Genomic DNA, 14,864 nt, shown 5'->3' with positions numbered 1-14,864 from the left:
AAAGCGTAATGGAAAAATATAAGTAAATACGATGACATCTGTAATGAACTAAATAATATTAAGTGATTAAATAATGATTTTCGAGAATAAAAATATTAGAGTAATTCTATATGAGCGTCCGATCATTTACTAAATACCTGTTTAAGGCTCTAGATGATTACGTTTTCTGCTATGTAACGCTGGATAGAATTGTTTTACGTCTTTTCTTCGAAAATCATATGGATATGATATTGAATAGCTATGCTTATATCCTACGTTAAAATGCTGACCAACGAGTTTATTTGTTAGCATATCAAGTTCAGTTGTTACGAGCTCTAATACCCTGTGAATTCGCTTCGGCCGAAATAGTGATTTTTTAAATTACGCGGGCTGTAGAAGGTAAATTCGCTTCGGCCGAAATAATGATTTTTTAAATTACGCGGGCTGTAGAAGGTGAATTCGCTTCGGCCGAAATAATGATTTTTAAATTACGCGGGCTGTAGAAGATGAATTCGCTTTGGCCGAAATAATGATTTTTTAAATTACGCGGACTGTAGAAAGTGAATTGCTACTTGTTGTCATTAAACATTCGACTTAGCATTGAAGCTCTAAGACAAGCCTACTTTATTAGAAAATTTGCAATACACCTTTTCGGCTGTATAGCAAGTTGTAACATTGAAATTTAGTGCTTGTTGATAATACTGTTTCATGCAGAATTAGCTGAAACTCTACCAAGCAAACGTCTTAAGTATATCATAAGGTCAGATCTTTGCTATGCTGTAAAGAATAATTATCAGAGCGTACTTTAAGAAAACGCCTACAAATATTCGACGAGACAACCCATCCTGGCAGCTCTTGGGAATATAGCTTTATATATCGATCACTGACATACCCAACTGTACAGTTAATCATAAAAAGTGAAAGGTCTTCTTCCTGAAATTTCTGTATATAATTAGCCACCGCAAAACCTTAGCCTTGAAGATATTCAGTTTTTACAAACTCGACAGTTCTACAAGCTCTTTGAAATATTTAGTAGTACTGGACAAAAATGCTAGTGCTTTTCTAGAAAAATGTCACGCAAGAATATGTCGTGTCCTGTACGTCCCTGATTAGATCCTTTTGAAATCAACTCATCCCGAGAACCGTAGTGTCAAACCTACCAGTCTGCTAGGTTGAAATTGAATCCGCATGTAGCCAAATACCTTTGGCAATAGGATGGGCCATTCAAAGGCTAGGTAATCGAGTTACATATAATAAATATGAGAGTAAATGTCGAGGATACCCGTGTACAAACAGAGAAGTGAATTATATGAAATAAAGAAAGAACCGATTTGAATAATGAGGACATAGGATACATTTGTATGATACCTTTTTTTAGAAGTCACACCGTCTATGCATAACTGAACTGTCATGCAAATTAGACTTGAGCACGTGAAGTATGGGAGAGGTACTGTGAACTTGATTCAATTTGACAAAGATAACTTCCTTATGCCACGCTAGCAATTTAGTAACGGCAGTTTGCCCCATATTTATACGTATATTTAATCAATCAGACCCTCGTCACATTAGCTGTACCCGCTTCCGCTGCATTCCTAACGTCGTTTTTTGATGGTAATTCGCCTGTCTGGATTGGCTGTTAACACATTAATCATATATATGTATATATATATATATATATATATATATTCCAAAGCTGCCTGTGTTTTCTGACTATCAATACCTTACACTTGCATCATTCGTATTGACAATTAAGACGATTATCAATTGATCTTGAATCATCTGTCATGCCTTCACTTTTCCTTCTATCTCAATGTCTGCTAGTAATTTAGCTTTAGCTGGCGCTTTCTTTGCCTAAGGTTACCCTAACAGCGGGGTAAGCGTTTTGGGCAACGCCACCCTATACTGTAAACGCAGTTGCGCAAAAAGCTCAACCATCGTTAACGACGGAAGCTGCAAACAGTCCAGCAGTTTTTTGGCGTTCAACAGAGTGGACGCTTTTGGTCCCGAGCAGGAGGTTACGATCTGATGGACCGAGTAAACTGTTGAGAGCTCAGCTTGGCCATAGCATCTCAGAGGGAAAGGTTAACTCAACCTTTATCCAAGTGTTCATTATTCATTCAAGAAAACAGAGCATCTTCCGCGAGAAGGGACTGTTCCCATTGTGTTCTCTTTACATCTTTGTCTAGCACAAGCACAAACTCGCTGGTATCCTAGTACTTATATCTGATGCGCTGAGCTGACTTATTCTGAGACAAGACCAGCTTGACATAACCATGAAGGTTAATGCTGATACCCTCGTACGTGTACGTTCTGCACGAGCATAATAGAAAAATGTATAGTAAAGAGACAGCAGGAGTTAGTGCTGTTGGTAAGCCATAATACCGTCATGGTGATAAATATACACAGAAATGTATAATCATTTATTTCAATATATATGTTATATGCGACCATAGGGGCATGCGCACATTCGACAAATCGTATTTTATGCCTTCATGTAATGCCATGCTAAGTGGGTAAGGACATTTTTTGGGTGACTTAATATGGCCATGTAATAAGCTAGCAATAAAGAGTAAATATACGGAAATAATTGTAATATAAACGAAGTACAGGCTGATAACATCGTGTCTGAAATTTGTGGCATCTGAAAATAGTTTAATCGCAAAATTTCCTTCGTTTGACCGCTGACACCTTCGAAGGTCGTATAGCGATTTACTTCCGACATACTTAATTTTCTCTTGTGATCCAATCCTGAATCTCGATCGTAATCATTTAATAAATGTGACTCCTATGTGTAACACTAATGCCTTTTGAGAACAGAGCGCATTATTCCACTCGGTCAGCAGAGATATTAGTAAAGGGTAATCTTGTCGGGCGTGGTAGTCGTTAGAACGTGATTATTATGTCAGACTAACGTATTCGACGGGCCCTCTGTGGACGCCTGACCAACCAGTCATTGTTGCCTGCTAATATTAACGTTGATATTTGTATAGTAGTACGCCTCATTACCTAACTAGCATCAAGCTTGGTTTGAGTTGTCCGTGATATCGCGGCCTGGTGGGCCCGGCAACTTTGTCGTTTTTTACTATTTCATCGTTTAATACTAATACCTACAAGAAAATGATTAAGGTTAGCAATGACTCAAAACAACGTTCTTTCGTCTGCTAGAATACCGAAATACAATTGGCACGAAAGCGTTATCAATACCAACCTTGTTTAATGATATTTTCTTAAATGTGGGGCCTTTAGTAAAAGGTGCACTTGGGTCTTCTTGATATTGGGCTGTTTAAGGCCTCTAATACTTGCCTCCTATAAATGCGATGGGTTTTTCGAACTGCCTAAGGTGATGTATTTCACTAAAATCTTTCTCTATTGTGCCTGAAATTCAAAACCTACCAAAAATCATATACCAGCTTCACTGCTGATCCGTCTTCCGTAATGGCGTTGAATAGTTCTTCAAGCGCTAATCTCCATCAGAATGGCTAAAAACGGTAAAAAAGGACAATGTTTAAAACCGCAGATGGAAAGCGACGAATGACTCGAAAAAAAAGGCAAATATGCGGGGAAAAGTGCTGCATAAGTTCAGGCTAGCAACCTGCAATGCTGTGAATAAATACACAGTTACCCTCTACTTAGATGTCCTTTGTATAAGAAGTTTCGGAATTTTGACCCCACGAGCAGGTGTTTCGCTGTCATTATTGATCGATTCTTCCGTCTTTTGGTCACATTTAGAAATGATTCTGCGGAAACGCTTGGGTAATCTTGTAAGAGCTTGTACGGCCTCGGACCCGTCTCCATGCAGGGCTAATATCGAGGGACGCAATTTTTCTCAGCTCCGACACGCCACGAGTGCGTCAGCTATTCTGAAATTCAGGGAATCCGATTTATGTAACTGTAGCAGAATTACTTGCGATAGTATACCTCGAAATTGCGTTAATAATAACGTTCTTCGCAATGGTTTTGTGACTGTTGCGAAAGCCCAGCTTTTTACGTTTGTTACGTTTTGATGTTGTTCCCCCCTTTCAATCCGCAATCTTAGCATCAACTTCACGTACATCTGATAGTGACACAGGCCACAAACTTATAGCCATATGGGTAGCTTACTGACGTTGTAGAGATGGTAAGAAATGTACTCTTCTTTAAATTGAGATATTTGGTCTTTTGTAAAAACTGTGCAGTCATCGGCGCCTACTCTTACAAGTAGACACGCTGCATAAGAGTCTGCCATGCTTATTTCTTTTCCTGTGATCATCTGCTATAACCTACTCCCTGAAAAAAAAGCCCACACTACCGCTCTTGTGCTATTTTTTTCACTGCTCTGTTTATATGTAAGTTTTCCTAAGTTAGTTATTTTTGTCGCTTATTAAGAAAAATAGAAATGATTTATGTAGAACCTGTATTACACAGTACCAAACGTCTAGGTCAAATGAGAAGGTATAGCCGTATAAATTCGGTACGAAGTTTTAGCATTTGTAGCTGACCTATTTTAAATAGATTATGACCACAATATGTATATGCACAACTTTAGCGCCAGCTTGTAAATAAGCCACATTTTGAAAGTGTTCACGGCATTTTTCCCAACTTAGCGCAGCGTGCATTAGACTTCTTTACCTATCCATACATTTGTATAATACACGTCTTTACAATCGCTACGCGTCGTTTCACGTTATAGGATATAGACTGTTGAGTTTCTCATCCTTACGTCCCATAGTGCATTGAAGAGGTAGTGAATATTTTCCGGACCGACTTAAGGATACACGTCCAAAACACACATGCATAGTATATCGCAGTTGTCAATGAAGAGACACTGGGGGTTACCAGGTGCTTTGTATGTGCACGCTTGTGATGGGATACACTTAATTATGGTTACGGAGGGCACCTGCGGGAGAACTCGGCCATCCATTACCAGACTAATACGTCCTGTTTTAGGTTGGCCGGAAAGCCAACAGCCTATGCCGAACGATATACCAAAACATCTCTCTTCAAGGCGACGAATCGCTGAAAATCGCTAGGGGAGCGATAGATACTACTGGGCTTTGACATATCCTTTCAGGAAAATGAAAATGAAAGGAGCATCATATCTTAACAATACCGTACATCTAGGAAATACTTTAGGGGCTCGTATATAGCACGAGGAAAGTGTGCTGTTACCTTTATCTTGGTACTCTATTGATGTAAAAGAACACAGCTAAATAGCCACGAATTTCACAGTTTTAATGCTGCAAAGATTGCAGAAGTATTGAACAGCTATCTTCCGAAGGTTAACATGCCACCTACAGGATAATTCAGGATAAGCTCAGAGCAAAAAGGAATTTAAGGAAGGAGTTGACGGATCCTGATGCAACCCGCTTCGGCTTTGCTGAACTGCACGTCATGAATGTATGGTGCAAAATAGAAGAATATATAGACTTAGCAAAACTAAAGCTTATTCAAGCAGCAATAAGGTAAACAGGCTACTGTATCAGAACCGTTAGGCCTTGAGAGGATGCTATTCTAAATAATTTGATTCAATAATGAACACTCAAATAGCGCAGTTGCTTTGATCAGCGAGAGCTTCATTACACTGCTCACGTCTACTATATACAAAGAGCTCCGCCAGGCACTGGATACTAGATTCGGAGAGCGGGGGTAACTCCACTCAAAATTATTTTTAATGAGAGGACTGTATAATAGATAATAATTTCGAATAAATTATAGGGACGTAGTGGAGTATTGAACGAAATGGCGCGATAAGCAAATCTTAAGCATGAACATATGATTATTACGAAAACGTATTTTGTAGTAAAGAGTGTATTTTCGTCATGTTAGAACTTCGTTATCGCATTTGCTAGCCTCTCGCTAAGCACTAAGTATCTAAATAAGATGCGAATGTTTGTTTATTTTCACATGATATTTAGCATGTGCTTGGTTTCAGATAATTCAAGGAGAAGTTAAAATAGCGACTCATCGAAGGTGTCAGCACATAGCAATTCCTATACCCCAGTAACACTTCGAAAATTGAGTCCCCTAAAAGCGCAGATCGTGCGGGTGTGTTAAAGACTTCTTGGTGGAAATACAATTTTGCGTATGCCAGTGCCGTGGTGTGCGTCCAGGGTGGACACTGGAATAGATTCGACAGTTTGATACACGAAAAAAAGGGCGCTTTTTTATCTTTCTTATAGCAAAAACGTTACGTTGAACTGGCTCTGTTTTATCAGCAAGTTTCTCAGTTAACGTTAATAGGCTTTTCTGCTCAAAACAGATTGATCGATCATCGATGCCCGTAAATATGCTTTGATCAAAAATCGCGCGGACAGAAAAAGCGTAGATAGGGGTTTGGATAATCCCCGTTCGAATTGTCCAAATAGTTTTGTTTTTTGGCAGACGATCTGAATTTTCGAAAACTAATAGCAACGCGACTTGGATAGTTTGCCTAAAAACTTGATGTAAAGGTTCCATAAAAAGTTTGGCTTTTTCAAACTTATTAGGTGAAATATCGTTTACCCGCTTCTTCTGATGTTCACTCGAAAATAATTTAGCTTGTATATATGTGCATGCGATGAAGCTCTATCGATTTATAATTATAAGGAACTTACCTCACTTAGCTATATTTCGGTGTTAATTATCCTATATTAATAAATAAATTGCCCAAGTACCAAAAGGGACACGCATGTCTCACTTAGCGGTAATCTTGCACCTTAGCTGCCATGGGCAATGCCAATCGCTCATAATGAAATACTGCCTCTGAAATCGTTACTGCGCTGAGTCCGCTCGTACTATGGTAACTTTAGCAAGCATACCTATCAAACCTTCAAAAGAAACGTCCCCAAAGAAACAAATAGATTTTAAATATAAAGGCTCGTTGCCTGGTGCAGGCTATGCCAAAGTAGTTCTGAGCCTCTAGAAGGCAACGGGCGTAAAAATACTCTGTTAGTTGGGTTAAACCTGGACGGTGCAACTGCCCACGTCCGTCTTAACAGTAGTCGAACTAACCCAGATGCGATCTTGCCTAGTAGCTATAGAGCAGTCTCAACCGGTCAACCGGATCGTGCGATACGTTTCTAGCGTAGGAACATAATTTCCATGTTTAGTTTTTTAAACTGTGCCAATCCTTGTACATAAGTGACTCTGCCATGTTAGCAATAAATGTCAGCTGGCTTTCGGTCAAAAGAGCTGTTAATAACATGACATGTCCCAACTCAAGTAAAACTGGGTTGAATATTTCGAAAACCACAACACAATTGTACATATGTTAAAGACACGGTATCGCTCAGCAGCTCGCGGTGTACCCAGATGTACCGCAAATTTCGTCCTCATAGCGTAGCTTGTATAGGTTCAATTTGTTTCACTGGGAAAGACCACAAGGCTGGATATTTTGAATTAGCAGCTTTAGATGCAAGGCCATATTGTATGTTACCGTAGACCATAGTTAGATTATAAACATAATTTGGCGTCGTTTTCGAGATCTGCTAGTGTACTCGTACTTAGATACACCCTCGATTGGGTAATAAATTGATTTAATGATAGTGATAATAGTATACAGTTAGTCTTCTCTTGCTCTCAATTCTTACTTTTCTCAAACCTAGCGAACGGCTGTTGTACACCTTCTAAGAAAATTATAACAATTATTGTTATACTGTATGAAATCACGATACGTCCAGTACATAAATGCATATATTTCAACATGGTGGGGACGTTCGTTTTGTTGAAGGGCTAACCTGACGACATACCAACGATTAACATGAACTCGTACACCTACAAGTTGTATATATTGACCAAATTCTCTCTCACTGGATTTAAACAGAGAATATTTATGCAGAATTTTATTTTCAGAAGGCTTTTTACCCTGTAACCACACATTTAAATATGGTTAGAAACCCATCCCAAATCTAATAACTCCGTAATCGATTTCTGCCAAATCAGCTCAATATGTTCATATAGTAGACGACATCTTGCAAGCACTCGAAATGATGTAGACAATGTACACTATCACTAGCAGTGTAAAGGCTTAAAAATCCGTGCAAGTTCCCGATATTATAAATGTACATATATAATGCATGGGCACCTCCAGATACGCATCTCGATTGACTTATAGAAGGTTTCCAAGTGTAGATTACGACAGACTCGCTCTAAATGGGTATAGAGGGAAGGGGAAAGGGGTTGGTAGCGAGTATTCGCTCCACCGTTGATGGTGTGCCCTCTGTTAAAACCCAGTGGACCTTAAACTGGCAGGCACTCGGTCGTCGGCCCCCGCGGTTCAGCCCCCGAGCGGTGTTTTCATCGACTCGTAGAGGTCGACTCGGCCTTGTCGTCTGTTAAACACTAGTTGATGATTTTATACCCTTTGTTCTGTGTCGTTCGTGCTCACACAGACATACGTTCACGTACCCAGAAGCTATCAGCTAGCTCTGCGAGCCCAAGAGCCTCCATCCACGCTTAAATAAGTCTGCAATATCATGGCCAGAGAACCATTAGTGCGTGAAATTCGTACAGACTTAAGGATCTTGACATCTTTCTCCAGAGACTAGGCACACAATAATACAACGTACAATCGGTTTGGCGTTGCCGTACGGCGCAATGCTATTGGTTGTGTCCTGTATCATAAGCATACGAAAAATCGCGCGTGCTAAAAGTGATAGCGTGGTTTGGTCTTGCGACAACTGGATGGCATTGTTAAGTTCGTTGGGTCTGGGGTTGTTCGCGCAAGTGCTGACGTGTATCGAGCAGAACACGATGGAACTATATGAGAAAGCATGACACCAACTAATTTTTTTACGTAACAGCATGAATTTTTGCAGAGTCTGTAGATCAGGACAAGTGTAATATATATATGCTGGTTTCGGTTCATTCACTTAATTAATGTTAATGCAGATAATACCCCATGGAAAATAGGGTTCTAAGAGGATCCCGCAGGATCGGATTAAGTTGAAGAGATTGTTATCCACTCTCCAGATAAAGAAGAGTTTTCTGTCTCTGTTCGTTACATATTCGGCGTACGCATATGTAACGAAGAAGCGTATATATATACGACGCAAAGCAGGTCTTTAAGGCTGGCTCCAAGAACGCTGAAACATATAGGCAAACGCCATACGCTATTCATTATCTTAACGGAAAGGCTAGTACCACACTGCCTGTGAGGTGCTGCAGTGCACTTACGTTCTGCCTCGATATGCATAAAGGTGCGAAATAATTCTTGTCCTATGGAAGGGAATCGTTGTAGGGAGTATGCACGCCCACAGCTTCGACACCATCTTCTTCCGTGCACTCTTACTTCCCGTCTTCGAATACCGTGTTCTCCTCTATCACGATGTGCTTCAGCAGTGTGGTTCGCTTGGCGTTCAGTATAATTTTAACAAACCCTCGGTCATGTCCAATTGCTTTTATTTCAAACACTCTGCCGCATCCCGAAGAACTTTTCATCTCTAAGCGTTAGATTGTCGGAATCATATGCACAACCTCCTCTTTACCAAGAACAGCTTATTTGCTCTTCAATATACAGTAGCCATTCGATGGACTTGCGTTCAACGTGATAGCAAATGATATAGTGGTAAATTCAGGAGCTGTCAGGCGTAATGTTGCTGAGATTTAAAAGCAAGCCAATAGAATCTCATTACCACTGTCATCATCCATTATACTTATTAGTGCCGCGGCGACAAACAGCCTTCTTTTCATCTGCTCGAAATCGCTGACGTCTTTCAGGACACTCATTTTCGGCGTTGATGTCAGACAGTTTACCGTTGCTGCCACCTCTGTTCCTATGTAATATAGCAAACAGAATGATTGAGTAGTTAACATTATCTAAATATTTGTCAAAGCAAAACTAATCTACTGGTCCAAGCATAACGTGGCGTAGCTTTTGTTGGTCGTTACCTGGGGCGCCAGTCGTCACGCCACGACGCACCTAGACATAAGCACACGGCTGAAACTAAGCCCATCCTACCTGAGCACGAGTAAGTACACACAACATATAGTTTTACATGCACGTACACGTATGCGGTATTTGTGAGAAGCAGTGGTATATTCGGTATTTTTGGCGGTGACACTGAAGATGACGCTCAACGCACCGCGGCGCTTTTTGCACTTCGCTATTGAATGATGCACAAAGTCAAAATGTTTGGACTGCTGTATTAAGATTTACAATTTTTCAATTGTCAGGTTCATCAAGGGTCTCCTTCAGCAATATACGCGAGTGTCAAATCTAGATGTATGGTCATATATCTTTCCTATTCACTTTGTTCGTCGTAATGTTTCTTACCACGTCCAGCGCATATATATAACCTGCTATAAAAAAGTAGAGCGTATATAGTGCATAAAAGTTTCTAAGTTGGGTGGGTGAAATAGCTTAATGGAACGAGCGGCGACGGTTACGAAGCGGGAGGCATGCTGCAGTTCCCAAGGGAAGTATGTATGCAGACGAGTCAGTATAGACTTACTTGTACGCAGGTTCGGAAGCGAATACGTTCCTAAGTGGCACGCTTTTTAGAACGTCTTCGCTCTTATGCGTCTGCGATGTAACGTTTTTTTTATTGTAATCGATCAATAGAATGGTACCGTGTAATTTGTCCACATATGTGCCATCATCTATAGGTACAACTACCTGCATATGAAAATTTAGGGTACCATTGCTGCATACTATTCTTTTGTTAAAAGCCATCGTAGTTGAGTAGCGGCACTGAAGAATGCGTGCGTTCATCTTGTCAAACGTCACAATCCTTTGGTGAAATGGCTTGGGTATACGCCTCTATAAGAACTGAAAATGGCCAGCCATTATACCTTACCATGAAGCATTAACAAATATTAAATCACTGCGTTTATGCGTACGCAGACAAACACGTTATACTGATAAATGCTGTGTAAAACTGCAGTTTGTTTTTTTTATTACACAAGTTTTTGCTTACAGATCGTCACGGCAGTCATGTATTGAAAATGTCTCAGAAACCGCGGTTTTATGTTAAAGCGTTTGTTCTTTCTTCGCGAGAAGATTATTGAACTAATGCTATGAAGCATGGAACATTCTCGAACGATATAAAACAGGTTCAGCTGCAACTATAATACACATATGTGTACTAATTAGGACATAAGTGCTGAATACTTTCTAGAGCATCGTAGATTATTTTATATATTTAATCCATTTCACACTATGGGCAGTAGCTAATGTATGAATTGCTCAGCTATTATTAGGAGCCAGACGTCTTTTCAGAAAGATCGATACTTTCATCAATACCAGTCCTCTCTTGAAACTCGTATAGAAGACAGGCAATAGCGAAAGATCTAGAAGTCTGACAAAGAAACATTGTGCTTCTCGTTGGTCGTTCAGTCCTCGCACTGTGCTTTATGGATTCATGCACTCGTTAGTGGGTAGGTTAGTGAGACAGTCCCATAGATTCGATGTAGGGACTGGGATATTTGCTATAATTCAGCTGGTGCAGATATGCCCAGCCTACGTGAATCAGTAGGTTTTTTTTTTGGTCGTGTTTTGTTTACCCCCAATGATGGTGTTCCCAATTTCATGTTAGTTTTCCAATACCATCCAATCAACATCGATAGAGTAGTTGGGCTTGTTCTTATGATTATAGCTCTGCACTTCGTGTTTTCTCCGTTGTTTTCGCCTGAGATCATTGCTATTCTTAGCTTCACGCTATATATATAATATATTGTATATACATCATGGAGCAAGGTTTGTGACCCAGCATAGCTCCAAGCGACTCAAGCGGCGAACCTTGACACTAGTGGTATAAGCTAACCCTATCAAGATTAGTGCATCTATTGCAGATCTTGAACTGGGTCGTGCACGGTTACCAACCAGGCTGAAAATTCTTCACAACGTAACTGCGCTTTGAGCTGGTATCGATAATTTAGATCATATGAGTAGAAACATCTCAGCCGAACATCGAATATAACACTGTGCTACAAAGTATCAATTTAACCATCACGACAGTCAAGTGTTTAGATGTTGATCATTAAATATGTATGTATATATACATAAACCTCCATAATAGAGCTTATATTTAAACTACTATTGATTTTTATAGGGACATCAAGGGCGAGTCTACTGAGTGAGCATGCATCATTTGACGTGTTATACGTAAAGCTTCTAGTTTAACATACACTTCACTGTGAGTTACCAGTAGATATCAAAAATGACGCCTTACGTAGTTTGATCTCGGCATCAATAAATCGATGCCTAAAAAGCAAAGAAACATTGATTCCTCAATTGTTCAGTTTCCCTCGGCTGGATCCTACAACAGTTTGTTTACGTTAATGACTGGCTTTGACCTCTTCCGGGATCTGAAATCAATCTGGTGCAGAAGACCTAAAAGGATTTAGAGAAATTGGGCAAGTAAGAAAACGAAATAAATGAAGGTTTGATACAGCCTTGAAAAAGTGTTGATAGCAAATAACTAGGACGCTAACCCTCGGTCGCCCCTCCAAACCATGGAAAGGGGCGTTAACCTTTCTATATGTGTAAGCAGAGCCTGCTAAGTCCTATTGAACATTATCGTCCAAGGAAGAGAGATAGTAAAAGGTGGGTTATAAACTTACGTTAGCATTATATGTATTGCGTAGTGACTCAATTAAAGTACATCTTCATTGAGTCAAAGGTGAGAACTTATAATGAGAGAAATGTAGAGCATACAAGATAGTAAAAAATTTCATTTTGATATTAGAACCATTGCAGGAATGCCATTTTGGTGCTTCCACTTAGGTATGGATCTTCATCCATAAGCCTCGCTTTATACTTCCATTCAAGCGATTGCTTTTAGTGGAGTGAAATTTCAAAATAGCAAATGATTTTGTCTTATGTTGAAAAAATGTTTTGAGACCTCTTACTAGAACTTTGTAAGTTTATATCCACCTTACTGCTAGTACAATGAGGAGGCGACAGACAACAAGAATTCCTTGCATCTTTCTATCGGCACGAAAAAAAACTTCTGAATACAGTGAAAAAGGATGATATACGCTTTTAAGTGAAGTGTCCATGCCATAGAACTTACGAAACAATCAGTTTGTATGAATTGGCATAAGTCTAGTAACGTTTTAATAAAACGTCACTTGTACATCTAATCATTTGTCGCATAATAACGGTAGAAACATAGTAGAAAAAACTGTGACATTATTAATTTTACCCTATGTTTAACCAAAATTTTGCGCTCTTACGACACCACCTACAGCGCATTGTACCATTTGTTTACAGGCGGCAATGGTTCACAATTAAGCGAGACATTAGGGAGAGAGTACCAACATAAAGTGTCGCATCTATTGTTTTTTTGTCTACTAGAAGTATAGCATTAGAAAACCACAGTTTTCGAGAGGAACCCTTGAGACAGTCGGCTAAGACTGGTCTACGACTTTAATCTGATAAGATCAATTCGGTAAATGAAAACGAAGCCGCTTAAGCGCGGCGTACTTAGATGTGTCCACTTTGGTAGCAATAGGGTATGGCCTACTTAATCACAAGTACTTTTCCAATCAACACTAGTTGTATATATATATCACAGTAGTGGAACTATACCCTGCTGGGCTGGCTTAGGTAGCCAATTTTTTCCTTATGAGCTTCGCTGACCACACCGACTAAACCTTGCGAATAAACAAATACAAAAGAATAGCATAGAATAGACAAGATCTGCTTGATATATGATTACAACACTTATTTAATTCCTCCTCGTCGATTTTTTCTTTCTTGTACTATCATGCACCTTATCAGCGTGCAACACGTTCCAGGACGTTTAAAAAGACGAAATAGAATCAATAAAGTATTTCTATTTCGAGTCACCACAACGATATTACAACTGTACCTAGTATAGCTACTACTTACGGTTTCTTTAATATAGCTTGCTCCTCTCGTGTACCACTGAAGTGCTCTTTTGTTTCTTCTTGTGCTTTTAGCCATTTAAGCCCTTGTCGACCCTTCAGCCCATTCCGGTGATCCGCCTCTGGATTTCGTGCCCTTGTCGACGCCAGCGCCTCGCCAGGACAGTGCCCGCGGCCGCTGGCCAGTTCGAGTGGGGGCAACGACGGCCATGTTCACCACGACCAACTACGCTGTTTTTATTCTGCTGCTGGTGCCGGACCGATGTCGACTCATCCGCCTGGTCCAGCAAACCATTCTTTAAATGACCATGAGTAGATCTAAGCCACTGAAGCCCTATGGGGTCAAACTCTAGCCACCAACAAACTACAATGCTACAGCCTCACACGAAGGTACTCCTTTTACAATTTACAACCTCTACTATGTCTTCGTAGGCCCTTAGAGAGGGTTCGTGAAAGGAACACACTGCTAGCAGCTATAGCATCAGCAGTAGTCACAACACTGGACTTGGCTACCTAGCATGCCTTACATGAGGCAGTGCTTGTGCTCGGCCTAAGCACAGCGGAGACAGCTAGAGAAGTGGGAGGTACCACTTACGTTGCTGCTGCAGCTGCTCCTACCAGCCGCCGACTCTGCCGTCGTTGTACCTTTTAGGTTTTCTCGAGTAATGCCCACGACGAAACGAACCACTCCCTTGGGCGTAGCGGGACATCGGTACCGCGGTCGCCGCAGCCGGTCGACATAGAGTCGTCCTCTTGGCGTTCAACGGGCCGAGCCACGGTAGCGCGGCTCAACTAACGTGGGGCTAGAGCCGACCGGCAAAAGAGACAAGCAAGTAGCCCAACGCACCCCGTTCATCCTGTTCCCTCTTTTTCCGCCGATTGGATCGCCTTGGTTGCACTTCCCACTTCCCTTAGGCGTTCCTTTCAGTTCAACGAGTGGAGAGCAAGAGGAAGAAAGGAGAGCAGGGGAAAAGAAACGACGAGAAAAAAAAAAGCTGGGAGACACGCACAAATGAGTTCTCTCTCTTGGCGGTACCCTCGAGGCTCTTGAGGTCTCCACTCGATACTACCGCCAGCACGGCAACGGCCATGACTAA

The 14,864-nt window shown here is 40.7% G+C and overlaps 1 long non-coding RNA gene across 3 annotated transcripts; it reads right to left on the bottom strand.

The window, feature by feature from the left end:
• Positions 1–2,366: 2,366 nt before the first annotated feature.
• On the bottom strand, positions 2,367–14,615 carry LOC111260208 (uncharacterized). Of its 3 annotated transcripts, none has more exons than XR_002680179.2 (4): positions 13,772–14,615; positions 12,108–12,268; positions 3,602–3,839; positions 2,367–3,458 (listed from the first exon to the last, which is right to left on the bottom strand). It is a non-coding gene; the product is annotated as an uncharacterized LOC111260208 (long non-coding RNA). The 3 variants fall into 3 exon arrangements; XR_015310942.1 differs by lacking the exon at positions 12,108–12,268 and having other exon boundaries at positions 13,772–14,045; positions 14,363–14,596; XR_002680180.2 differs by lacking the exon at positions 12,108–12,268 and having other exon boundaries at positions 13,772–14,597.
• Positions 14,616–14,864: the final 249 nt, after the last annotated feature.

This window comes from Varroa jacobsoni, unplaced genomic scaffold, assembly GCF_002532875.2.
Source record: "Varroa jacobsoni isolate VJ856 unplaced genomic scaffold, vjacob_1.0 scaffold_410, whole genome shotgun sequence".
Taxonomy (NCBI): Eukaryota; Metazoa; Arthropoda; class Arachnida; order Mesostigmata; family Varroidae; genus Varroa; species Varroa jacobsoni.
This window is presented reverse-complemented; position numbering and strand designations above follow the sequence as displayed.